The sequence below is a fragment of the Salvelinus namaycush genome, chromosome 9, assembly GCF_016432855.1.
Source record: "Salvelinus namaycush isolate Seneca chromosome 9, SaNama_1.0, whole genome shotgun sequence".
Classification (NCBI taxonomy): domain Eukaryota; kingdom Metazoa; phylum Chordata; class Actinopteri; order Salmoniformes; family Salmonidae; genus Salvelinus; species Salvelinus namaycush.
Window position 1 is genome coordinate 42310425 of NC_052315.1, and position 12103 is coordinate 42322527.

A 12103-nucleotide genomic window follows, 5' to 3' on the forward strand; every position below is an offset into this window, starting at 1 on the left:
TGCACTGGTCCAGACAGCATCTTACTGTGGTGAGAAGGGAAGAGAAGAGGAGGGAGGATAGACAGCGGGCGGGAGAGCAAGAGAACAAACCCCAGACACCTATGCTGTGCACCTTTCCTCTGTAAGTACTGTCACCACTCTTTCCTTCACACCCAGCACGCTGAATGTATATTTGCTGCACGAGTGACAACATGTGTTTTATTATGAGCAATGTCCTACCCGGTAGATGTCTTTTGAAGATTGCAGGGATGACATCATGCATGTTTCCTTTGTTACGTGTGGAATGTGTGAGGGACTCTCTGTCATACGTAAGAGTCCTTTGTCTGCAGGAGTCAGTGAGATCTCACAGATGTTCTGTGTCTGTAGTGGACAGATCTTCAGTGGAAGAGAGGTGTCATAAAACAAAACAAAATGAGGGGCGGTTACAGCTGAATGATGTCACCTGCGGAGATCTGAGTGGATCCTCTCTGATGTTTCGTAATGACTGTCATCCTCTCAGTGGGCTGTGCAACTCCTCTCTTCTACCTCAGTAGCTCTCTTTTATTAGCTCCTCACCCAGCAAGGTCTCTCCCTCTCAAGTCAGTTGGAGTCAGTCGACATTCTTGGGCCCCTTGTGGTTTGCTTAACTAGCAAAACCCTGCAGATACAACTAGGGCAACCTGAGGCACAATATGTGGAATGTCCTTGTGACGATGGCAAGCGACTGGAGACGAGGTGCTCTCCTTCACTATGGGGAGCACAGCAGGTACTACTAGTGTGTGACATGGATCTGTAGGTAGGATCACTGGTGTCAATGAGTCATTAGACTGTGCAGGTCATTTGTCCATTATGCAATCTGTTTTAAACCTAAGATATGTGAGAGCAGCAATTTGAAATCTATTCAACCCTAGCCAATGAATATGTTGTTTTAGTCTTGTAACATGCACAACTAATGTGGCATAACATTATCGCCATAAAATATAATTATTATTAACATGCAATCTACACAATACAGAACTGCAGTATAGTCATTTCATTTATTTGACAGCAGGATTTTTCATAGAAGCTGGTTTTCCCTCATTTTGTGTAATTATCATAGCTCTGTAAATGGCAACTAATGTAATACGGCAGAACAGCGTTTTCTGTTTACTTGACTTTATATGGAACCGTTACACAGGACCTTGATTCACTGTGTGGTAAAGGTTGGAAGTTTAAACGTTAATGAAAACGTTACTAAACTGGCTACTGTTTTCACTTGACTCGGAGTCAGTGTGCGAGTTTGTGTAGCCCCAGGAGCCCATCTGTCTACCATTGTACTGTAGGCCTACCTAAACCTCTATCAGATCATCTGCATGATAAGAAATACCTGGAGGTAGCATTTTGGTCTTGTAAGAGCCATTTTTCTTCATGCTTTTTCCAGTGGCATTCAAATTGGTTGACCCTTTTCTCTATTTTTATTGCTTACTTGTGAGGTGACAGTTTAACCACTTTAGGTGGTGGTTGAGACATACAGCAGGCCTTTAGTGTATTATAGCATAATTACCTGGTCATATCTCTCTTACTTTACTGTTATCAGAATTTAAAGCCTAGGCCATATTTTCTGCTTAACACATATTTCTTACATCCGCTGTCCAATGAAATAACAGATGTTTTATTTATTTGAACCTTTATTTAACTAGGCAAGTCAGTTAAGGACAAATTCTTATTTACAATGTCGGCCTTCCGGGGAACAGTGGGATAACTGCCTTGTTCAGTGGTAGAATGACAGATTTTTACCTTGTCAGCTCAGGGATTCGACCCAGCAACCTTTCGGTTACTGGCCCAAAGCTCTAACCACTAGGCTACCTGCCGCCCCAAATGTCAATGCCATAAGAACACCACCAGGTTAGTGGCAAGGTAATTACAAATTAGCCTCTCACACACATGCTACGTCGTGTCAAGTCAACATTTCAAGTGGAAGTTCAGGCAGCATCAATATCAGTGGCAGAGATAGAGAACCTTTATCTATCTGTGTTTGGAAGTCAGCTTGGCCATCCAGTACATCCAATGAGAGTGTCTGTCTTTCTGTGTCCTAGAGAGAGCAGCCACGGTCTCTAATGTGCAGAAAGCTGATAGTGTGTGTGTACGTATTATATGTGTTTGTAATTGCGCGAGTGCGTGTGTATACAGTGCATTCGGAAAGTATTTAGACCCCTTCCCTTTTTCCACATTTTGTTACGTTATTCTGAAAAGGATAAAATTATTTTTTCCCCTCATCAAGCTACACACAATACCCCATAATGACAAAGCGAAAACAAGTTGAGAAATGTTTGCAAATTTATAAAAAATGAAAAACAGAAATACCTTATTTACATTAGTATTCAGACCCTTTGCTATGAGACACGAAATTGAGCTCAGATGTATCCTGTTTCCATTGATCATCCTTGAGGTGTTTCTACAACTGATTGGAGTCTACCTGTGGTAAATTCAATTGATTGGACATGATTTGGAAAGGCACACACCTGTCTCTATAAGGTCCCACAGTTGACAGTGTATGTCAGAGCAAAAATCAAGTCATGAGTTCAAAGGAATTGTCTGTAGAGCTCCAATACAGGATTGTGTTGAGGCACAGATCTGGGGAAGGGTACCAAAAAATGTCTGCAGCATTGAAGGTCACGAAGAACACAGTGGCCGCCATCATTCTTAAATGGAAGAAGTTTGGAACCACCGAGACTGTTCCTAGAGCTGATCGACCGGCCAAACTGAGCAATTGGGGGAGAAGGTCCTTGGTCAGGGAAGTGACCAAGAACCTGATGGTCACTCTGACAGAGCTCCAGAGTTCCTCTGTGGAGATGGGAGAACCTTCCAGAAGGACAACCATCTCCATATGGTAGAGTGGCCAGATGGAAGCCACTCAGATCATGAGAAACAAAATTCTCTGGTCTGATGAAACCAAGATTGAACTCTTTGGCCTGAATGCCAAGCGCCACGTCCGGAGGAAACCTGGCACCATCCCTATGGTGAAGCATGGTGGTGGCAGCATCTTGCTGTGGGGATGTTTTTCAGCAGTAGGGACTGGGAGTCTAGTCAGGATCGAGGGAAAGAGGAACGGAGCAAAGTACAGAGAGATAATTTGATGAAAACCTGTTCCAGAGTGCTCCGGACCTCAGACTGGGGTGAAGGTTCACCTTCCAACAGGACAAAGACCCTAAGCGCACAGCCAAGGCAATGCAGGAGTGGCTTTGGGACAAGTCTCTGAATGTCCTTGAGTGGCCCAGCCAGAGCCCTGACTTGAACCCGATTTAACATCTCTGGAGAGACCTGAAAATAACTGTGCAGCGACGCTAACCATCCAACCTGACAGAGCTTGAGAGGATCTGCAGAAAATAATGGGAGAAACTTTCCAAATCCAGGTGTGCCAAGCTTATAGCATCATACCCAAGAAGACTCGAAGCTGTAATTGCCAAAGGTGCTTCAACAAAGTACTGAGTAAAGGGTCTGAATACTTACGTAAATGTGATGTTGAAGTTTAAAAAATGGAATACATTTGCAAAAAAAACACCTGTTTTTGATTTGTAATTATGGGGTATTGCGTGTAGATTAATGAGGGAAAAAAACAATTTAATCAATTTTAGAATAAGGCTGTAATGTAACAAAATGTGGAAAGGGGTTTGAATACTTTCCGAATGCACTGTATGTGTGTGTTACAGGGGCTCTTCCTGCCAGCATAATACGCTCTTGTTTTTGGTGGGCTCACAGCTGCCTTCAATCCCCCTGAACACTCACGTTAGAACAGATAAGGGCCTATTTTTGATACGTTTATCTTGGCTTTATCTCAACAAGTCACTTTTTGGAGCGGTTGTTCTGTCCTGGTCTTGCCTATCCTTTGTGAACATTTGTAAATTTGCAACACATGTCACTTTGATACTGAAGTGTGTCTTATTAAGGGCCAGCCAGCACCGGCATGCCATTGACCTTTCCCTTGGAACAGTCATGATACTTCAATGCTATTAGTACAAGAGGCAATGTGAGTTTATGGTGGTCGTATGGAGGCCTATTGGTCTGATGATCTTCAGGGTAATGAATCTCTGATGTGTTTGTTCTGGCAGGGCAAGTTAGGATCCTTGACACCATCATTTTCTTGGATGCTTGATTCATAGAACAACAGGAGTAGTATAACAGTGACAATGTTGATTTTTGTCTGTAATGTCTCTCTCTGCTCTGGGCCTTTTCATGCAATGTCTTGTCAAGTGGGATCAAATGGGAAACCTATAATTTTCTCACACAGTAATCTTAGTTTGATGAGATGCATTGCGCCCGCTCAGCCATTTCTCATCTACAGTTTAACGTTAAATAACCAAAACCATTATAGTTATTTGTGCTTCACTGCTTGTTAAACTCGCCCTGCCACATCAGGTAGACTCTAGACTAGGTGACAATAAGAATTTGTTGGAGCACCTATGTGCACCTACACGCACACTTTTATCAAATACAAATGTCTCATTATCACTAGAGGCTTTCACAGCATCGCAGGTATCTGCATACACATATTGCTGTCACAAGCCATTTTAGCGATCAAACAGACAGGTGAAAAAATTACACAAGGGCTGCCTCTACTGATGTTTTGGTCTATTGACTGCATCCCACTCTAGCGTCACGTTCGAAGAAACCAATCGGATTAAACTGAGTTAAAACATACTGTCTCACTTTGAACAGTTGAAGGGGTTTCTCGTTGCAGTTCTCTGACATTCAGAGTTGTATAACAAAATGAGAACTATTCCCTTTGATTACAGCAATCTAGTTTTTATATATAATGGTTTAATGTATGTCATTGGAATACTTGCGCAAATATGTTGTCTTCGAAAAGCGCTTCTATTGTTGAAGGTTTATGCCACCCCCTCAACATCGTTATGCGCTCTCCCTCTCCCTCTGTCAGTTTTCAAGTTGCGTCTTCTCGTTGAATGTGCCCAACCAAGCTACGGTATAGCCCACATAAAACATAGCTACAGTACCTACATACATACCAGGCAGAATATAGAAAAGGCAAGAATAATCGAAATATGATATCTTCCGGATATACAGCTGGATTCAATAAACATATGGACCAAAGCTAAGAGGTGCATTCGCGGATCGTTTGTAACAGTGCCGATTTTCTGAGATTCTAGCTAGCTAACAGTAGCTAGGTAAGTAGGCTACTCCTGCACGTTTCGGAATGTCACGCTTTGGTGATTAAATTGTTTAAATAATCAACTCCTTCACACCCGTTACCTTTTCTGAACTGTTTCTCCTCTATCTTGACGTGCATTCGGCTGCAAAATATCATTTTCACTAGTTGTTTACATTAGCAGTTGCCGTTTTTTGTTGGTTTGCCACATTGTAACACATGAAACAGCTAAATTGTATAAATGATTGGCTATTATGTATGTAAATCGACGTTTCATGTACTGCAAGTGGTTGACATTTTACCCGGCTTGTTACATTGTCTAATTTCGCATGAAACATTCTCTGTTACGCACGAGATGAGGTAGACCTTTCTGCATTGGCTATGATAATTATTGGTCCTATATCCACAGTAGGTTACACATTTTTAGTGCAGTCCCAATTTTTCTCATATTGGTAACTGGTAGACGGTTTAGACTAAGCTATTCATAGGCTATACGAAAGTGGACTAAAAAGTTGACCATGACATCTGTCCTCATAACCCCTAGACCAGGCTGTTGGTATGTCTCCGTTTTCTATTTGAGACCACAGCATAGTGAGGGAGAGATGTAGGCTGGCTTCTAATGCAACTTGTTTTCTTGCTCAAAGCTAGGAATCTCAAATTGATTTATGCAGATTATGGAAATGCAGGTCAACAACAGGGTTACACTGAAAAACTGGAAAATGTTATTATTCAAGACAGGAGGGAAACTGACTGCAAAGCATTGAAGTCCCTAGGCACAATGAATGGGAAATATTGCACAAGGACAACAGAACGGCCTCATTCAATGTTAGAAAATTCGGTCAAAATGTACCATATCAATCAGCAGATTTTATTTAATATGTGCCCTTGTCAAACCATGTTTGACTCTCAAATGCCGTTTTGGGTAACTCGATCTTTGCAATACTAGCTTAATGTACTGTACATGACTCTATCTGACCCAGATTTGACCATCAGCACATACACAAAAATCAGTCTGTGGCTAAGTGATAAGGTCTCAACCTGACAGACGTTTCCTCTGTGGACAAATGGATTCTTACTCCTTCTTAGCAGAGCAATCCTTTGCATTTATCCTACATCATTGATTTAGATTTTTGCTTGATTCCACTATGTTGCATTTAGCCAGGCCATTTGTGTACTGTATGCTCTGGTCATCCTAGGCCAGAACAAAGGTCTTGGGTCAGTGTTCATAGGTGATAAATACATTGCTAAGTGTCTGGGCTAACCCAGGACCCTCTGGTCTGTGCTACTAGATCTGCAGTCCCTTTCCCTAGAGATCCGGGATACAGTCAGAGGAGGAAGTCTGCAGGCTGACTCAGCTTCTCCAGCTGATTTTGAAGGACGATGCTGTTGCAGTCTAGTTGGACAGGTTGGAGCTAGATTATAGAATCACCTCTCTCAGCTCTCACTATGCCACTTCACACAGGGGTCATGTTCATTAGGGACCAAACGGAAGAAAATGGACTAGAACAGGGAGAGACTACCTGGACTTGTCTAATAAGAAATGCTAATTTTTGTTTTCTGTTACAGAACATTTTGCTATGGTGTGCCCTAGTTAATATGACCAGGGAGAGAGTGTGCCTGTGCTCCTCTGACCTATGTGGTAACAGAAAGGGACTGACTGGGATATGGAAGGGAACACCAGGGAGATGAAAGGAAGTGTTTAAAGTCAACTCCTGTAGAGGAGGAAGTAAACAGCTGGAAGTGACTGTCAGATTTCCCCTGAAAAGCATGGTAACTTGACCCCCCCCAGCCTAGTGTGTTTGGTTAGCCTTAAAAGGATATGTCTGATGCCCATGCCTGTGCCAGTAACTGTTATGGTTGATGTTATGTTTTGTAACGGCTACCTCAGGAATTTATTGAGCAAGCGGCCATCTTTCATTTTCAAATCTGTCCAGTGTTCCAAATGAGGTCACTCTCGACCATTATCCCAAGAGTGTTGAGCCAACAATCTCCTTTGACTCATGGAAAAGGACATACCGTGTAAAAGGAGCCTACTGTGGAGTTAATGTGGCAGTTACAGTAGTAACTGATAACGTCAAAGAACACTGAGGTAGTCCTATCCAGTACCAGACCAGTACCAATAAACAATAATATTGTAAAGTTTGAATGAAAATTGTGCTCTTCCCATTGAGGGCAATATACAGGACATATTATCAGTTGTTCTTGACATGTAGTTGGTCAGTCACAATCTCACCTTATAGCCAGTTAGTGTAGACTATTTTTACTAATCTATAAATTGACTGCAGTTTACTTATTCTCATTCTTCAAACCCTTTATGTCCCTCTGAAGGTCATTGTTGTCATATTTAACTTTTTATCGGTTCTATGAGGGCAACTTCAACTTAATCAAAATAGGCAGACCTATGGGACTTTTACGATAAAGCGCTTATCCTCCTACCTTCCTGCCAACTTAACCAAATATCTAAGTGTGCCATCAAATATTAAAGAGCTGGAATTAGAAATGTCATTATATCATCAAGAATGTGGTAAAAGCTGTGCCAGCAAAGGCATTGTTGATTGTCTGATTTAAAGCGTGAAATCTAATGGTCAATTGCTGGGGTGCATTTCCATGTAGAAGGACCCATGAGTACCAACATGTGAAGTTTATAGGAGCATGTCAAATGAAAGATAAGTCTATATTTTAGAGAAATTAAGGCATATATAAAATGTTCAACCATTTTCCCTTTTAGGAATAAGCAAAGGCTTTGATTTCTGATCAAGCAGATGGAAAAGGTCTTAGACAACATCTTTTATATTTAGTTTCAGGAAGAATAAAATTCTACCTTCTGTAAATCTAAGAAACCTTGTATTTCCATTTTTAAAACCCACATATCTTGATGATATTTTGTAATTTCTCATGAGGGAGGATAATGAAAGTTCACAGAAGTAACAAGTAAAGGTAGACCTACCAATTTAGTTATAGTGTTTTTACTGATATCAAGTGTGTTTATGAATTGATTAAAACTTGTAATTCTGTTACCAAATTGGGAAATCAATAAAAGGCACAGACCACAGTTGGGTCACCTGCTACTGTCCTCTCTTCCACTGGCATACTGTTATGTTCAGCTCATAATTATTAGAATTCTTTCCCGTCTGTCGTCTGAATGCCAAAGCAAGACTGAAAACTGTCTGGACAGTCTCTCCTTTCTCTGTCCAGTTAATGTCACCTGTCCCGGTTGTTACTGACACTTACCGTGACGCCTACCACCTACCCTCTTTCAATTTTACTCTAACAAGCATCCTCACCTACTGAGCACCAACCAACAGCGAACGTCCATGGATGTTGAAAAGTGGTTGAAATTTGGTCAGTCCGCACTGGCCGGTCCAAATCTGAACCAATCATAGATGTCTATGTTTCACAAGTTTGGACAGTATAGTACAGTGTACTGAACTCTACTCTGCTGTACTGTACTTTGCTGTGCTCTACTGTGCTGTCCAAACTTGTGAAACATAGACATAGTCTATAGTTGTTTCAGATTTGGTCTGGACCAACCAAATGTGGTCTTGTTTGGGGGCAGAGCTCATTACAATAATAGCCAGTGTGTAGAATATTACCCAAATATGCAAAAGAAGGATATTGCATTTTTCTACCTTTTTATGTACAGGATACATCACCATGAAGAGAATGATATTCACATCCATAATTATGCATTTCTGTATAGTACAGATCAGGGACCCATGATGTAATTCTGTTACCGGATGTAAATCCACTTCACCTGCTGTAGTTCAATAATCAAAATAAATATTTTTCAAACTCAAGGTCATAGCTGACACCCCATTCTTTCTGCAGACATCTTTGAATCTTAATTCGGAGCAGATATGACGTTTTTGGAAAACGTGGTTGCATAAAAAAACTGAGGGAGATTTTACAGTAATTCTGTTACCAAACTTTGCATCTGTACGTTTCTGCCAGTAAATGTGTTTTTGGGAAATTTTCTGCGTAAACAGTTCAAAATAGGCTTTTTGCACGGAGTTGTATAGTTTGTTAAACTTAGAAACCAATGGTTTTTGTCTGGCAAAAAAAACTGTAAATCTGTTACCGTGGAATTGCCATAGGCCTGAGGACATAATATGCTGTTTCTACAAGCTTTGATATGGTGATTTAGGGTGTACCAGTTTTGTGCTCTGAGGGTCAGGACTGGGTCACTGTGACAAGCATGCCCTAGTCAGACGAAGCTGTTTACATTTAGCCACTTAGTGACCCTTGAACTTTTCCAGTGGAGCAGCAGTGGTTTTTGTTGAACTGTATGAAAACCGGACATACAGGTAATGTGGGCTTTTTACAATTTTAAGACCAGATGTTTTTGTTTTAAGGGTTCAGCCCAAAAGCATGATACTTTTCTGAACTCTATATGGATGCTTGCACAATTGAACACAATTATGTGTGGAGAATAAAATGCAGAATCTCTGTTTTAAATATCCAGGGTCTGCAATTCGTTTTTATTGTATGATGTCCAAACTTGTGAATCATTTCCCTTTAACTCGGGGTATATTTGCACGGTAGAATTCAATGGCTATAGTCAATTTTTACATGTTGCCTTTGAGCTGCTTTTGAAAGCAAAAGTCGAATTGAAAACAGTATTGGTATTGCTGAATTCGATTTTCATAATAGCAAGCTAGGACTGGTGGTTTTGCTAGCTAAACTAGCAAGTCTGTTTGTTTGGTTACCGTGGCAACTGCTGTGTCTCTCTAGTAAAAACTGGCTAGCTACTTCAATGGATGTGGGAAAAATGTATGCCGGCAAATGAACACATTTCTACTGGCAAATGTGTTCAATTATAGCCATGGTATGAAAGGGATAATCAACTAGGGGCTCTATGCTTTTTCTGGAAAACAATGCAACTCAACTCCATGAAATGTCAGTTCCACTCCACTAGTGCGTCGTGGAACACACCTTCCACGTTGTTCATTATTTTCCATAGCACGCACAGAGCCCCTAGTTGATTATTCCTTTTATACCATGGCTATACGACACAAACCCTGACGACTACATGATTAATATACCATGCCTGCACTGAGGCCAGGGAGCAATGACACCCCTGGGTGTAGTACACAGCTGATTTCCCCTTCAAGATTATGCTGACTCTAGCGTTCAGGTCACAGGCATCCAACACTTTTTCTCTGTTAACTGTATTTTAAAATGTTCCTCTTTGTTGTAAGTTAATAGTTGATAAGGCCACTGTGCTTTATCGATAACAGGCTATACTGCAAACATGTGCAACTCTTTCTCCCACAACACCCCTACCCAACTCAAGCCCATCTCTTGAGACCACATCATATTTCACATTCGCTAACTCTCTGCATGTCAAGGTGCTCCCTGTCCGCATTACCTTCTTATCTAGAGAGAACATCATAATGGAACAGATTAACAGAACTGTGCCTGCTTGTCACAATGTCAGACTTGCTCTCATGGTGGCCCACCCCTCAGGGTCGTGTGTGCTGCCCACCATATTGTGTCTCACAGATAACCTTCCCCCAGTGCCAGGCCACTGCCACCCTCGCCCCCAACTGCCCCCCGCTGCACATCAAAGCACACGGTCGGGAGGCAATGAGGCACTTCCTCCCACTCCACCTCCTCCTGTTCCTCACTTCCTTAGCGACGGTAGTCTGGCCTGCCAGGCGAGGGGGCAGGCAGAGAGAGAGATGGTAATAGGAGAAGGCCCACAAGCATGTGAGGCAATGAGTGGGAATCCACAGATGTATTAGGAGTTAGGCGTTGTTTTGTAGGTCGAAGAATTATCCATTTTTTTCTTTCCCCAATCAGGATTATGTTCTTCAGTTGCAAAGCTGCATGTGCTGTCTTCCAAGCCACTGTGACAGCTGTCAAGACTACATGGCCTATGTTAATTCACCTCACATTGCGTGGCTACATTCGATATCTAGGACTCTCTACTGGAGGAGCACTTGCTCAAGTCAAATCCTTTTAACCATATGCAGTTCAGATACTTCAAATCTACTTAATGCAGATGTACAAAAACACCCCAAAACTCTGAGTGATATTCACGGATGAGAAACAGAGGAACCAAAGAACCCACTTTTCACAGGCTGGCTTCTTCACACGACGTCTGGCCAAGCGTTAATTTAACTTGCCCCTGCAGCACGTAAAATCTGTTTGGGATTAAAGTGTAATTCAGGAGGAATCTTTTTTTCATGCTTTCAGGTGAAGCTATCAGCGTGTTTCACGGCTCGGCATGGTGCAGGGGTCTGGTTACCTTCCCACTGAATTAATCGACAGCAGCGCTGCTTCATTCACACAGGGAAAACATTTCTTCCTATGGCCCTGGGTGTTTAGAGTTGGCAGCAGCGTCTCTTACATGCTGACTAAACCGGGCGCGAGTGCGCATGTTGATTTTTGTCCATCCACACCAGATGCGATCAGGACACGCAGGTTGAAATATCAAAAGTGGGGGTTCAACAGTTCCACAGGTCGAGGGCCCTGTGGGCAGAGGGCTGGTGGGGCCAACCTCTGTCTGTCTGGTCATTCTATGATGGACCATAGGTCCACTGATGGTGTACCCTCTGAGCTGCTCATAATTCCACTCATGCAGTGGGGTTAAAGTGTGTGTGTGTGTGTGTGTGTGTACTGCACTGTACTGTAGGCTGCAGGATTATGGCTTGTGCTCTGGGAATGTGTGTGGCAGGGGACAGACATGTTAAAGGCCTGAGCAGTAAATGCTAGTCACTACACTACTGGCCATGATAAGGTAACCACATTTAAAACACCCAAATTTGGGACAACCGGATGATTTTGCGGGACAGTGTAGCCTACGTTTTTTGAGGGAGCCATCATCACTGTCAAACGTGAATGATATGCCAATCATTTGATCTCAATCAGTTTCATGGGAAGATGCATTTAGATCTTCTTGAATAACTGTTTTGTGAGCCAATTAGAGCAGATGGTGTTAACAAACTATTAGACTTCCTGTATTTTGTTTCAGTCCAA

The 12103-nt window shown here is 42.1% G+C and overlaps 1 protein-coding gene across 1 annotated transcript in view; it reads left to right on the top strand.

Annotated features, from left to right (window-relative positions):
- Positions 1–4940: 4940 nt before the first annotated feature.
- mical3a (microtubule associated monooxygenase, calponin and LIM domain containing 3a) overlaps positions 4941–12103 on the top strand; it is an 87012-nt gene continuing 79849 nt past the window's right edge. Inside the window, exon 1 of the mRNA XM_039001473.1 lies at positions 4941–5141. The gene's annotated coding sequence lies outside the window, so the exon portion shown is untranslated. The remainder of the gene's footprint in view (positions 5142–12103) is intronic.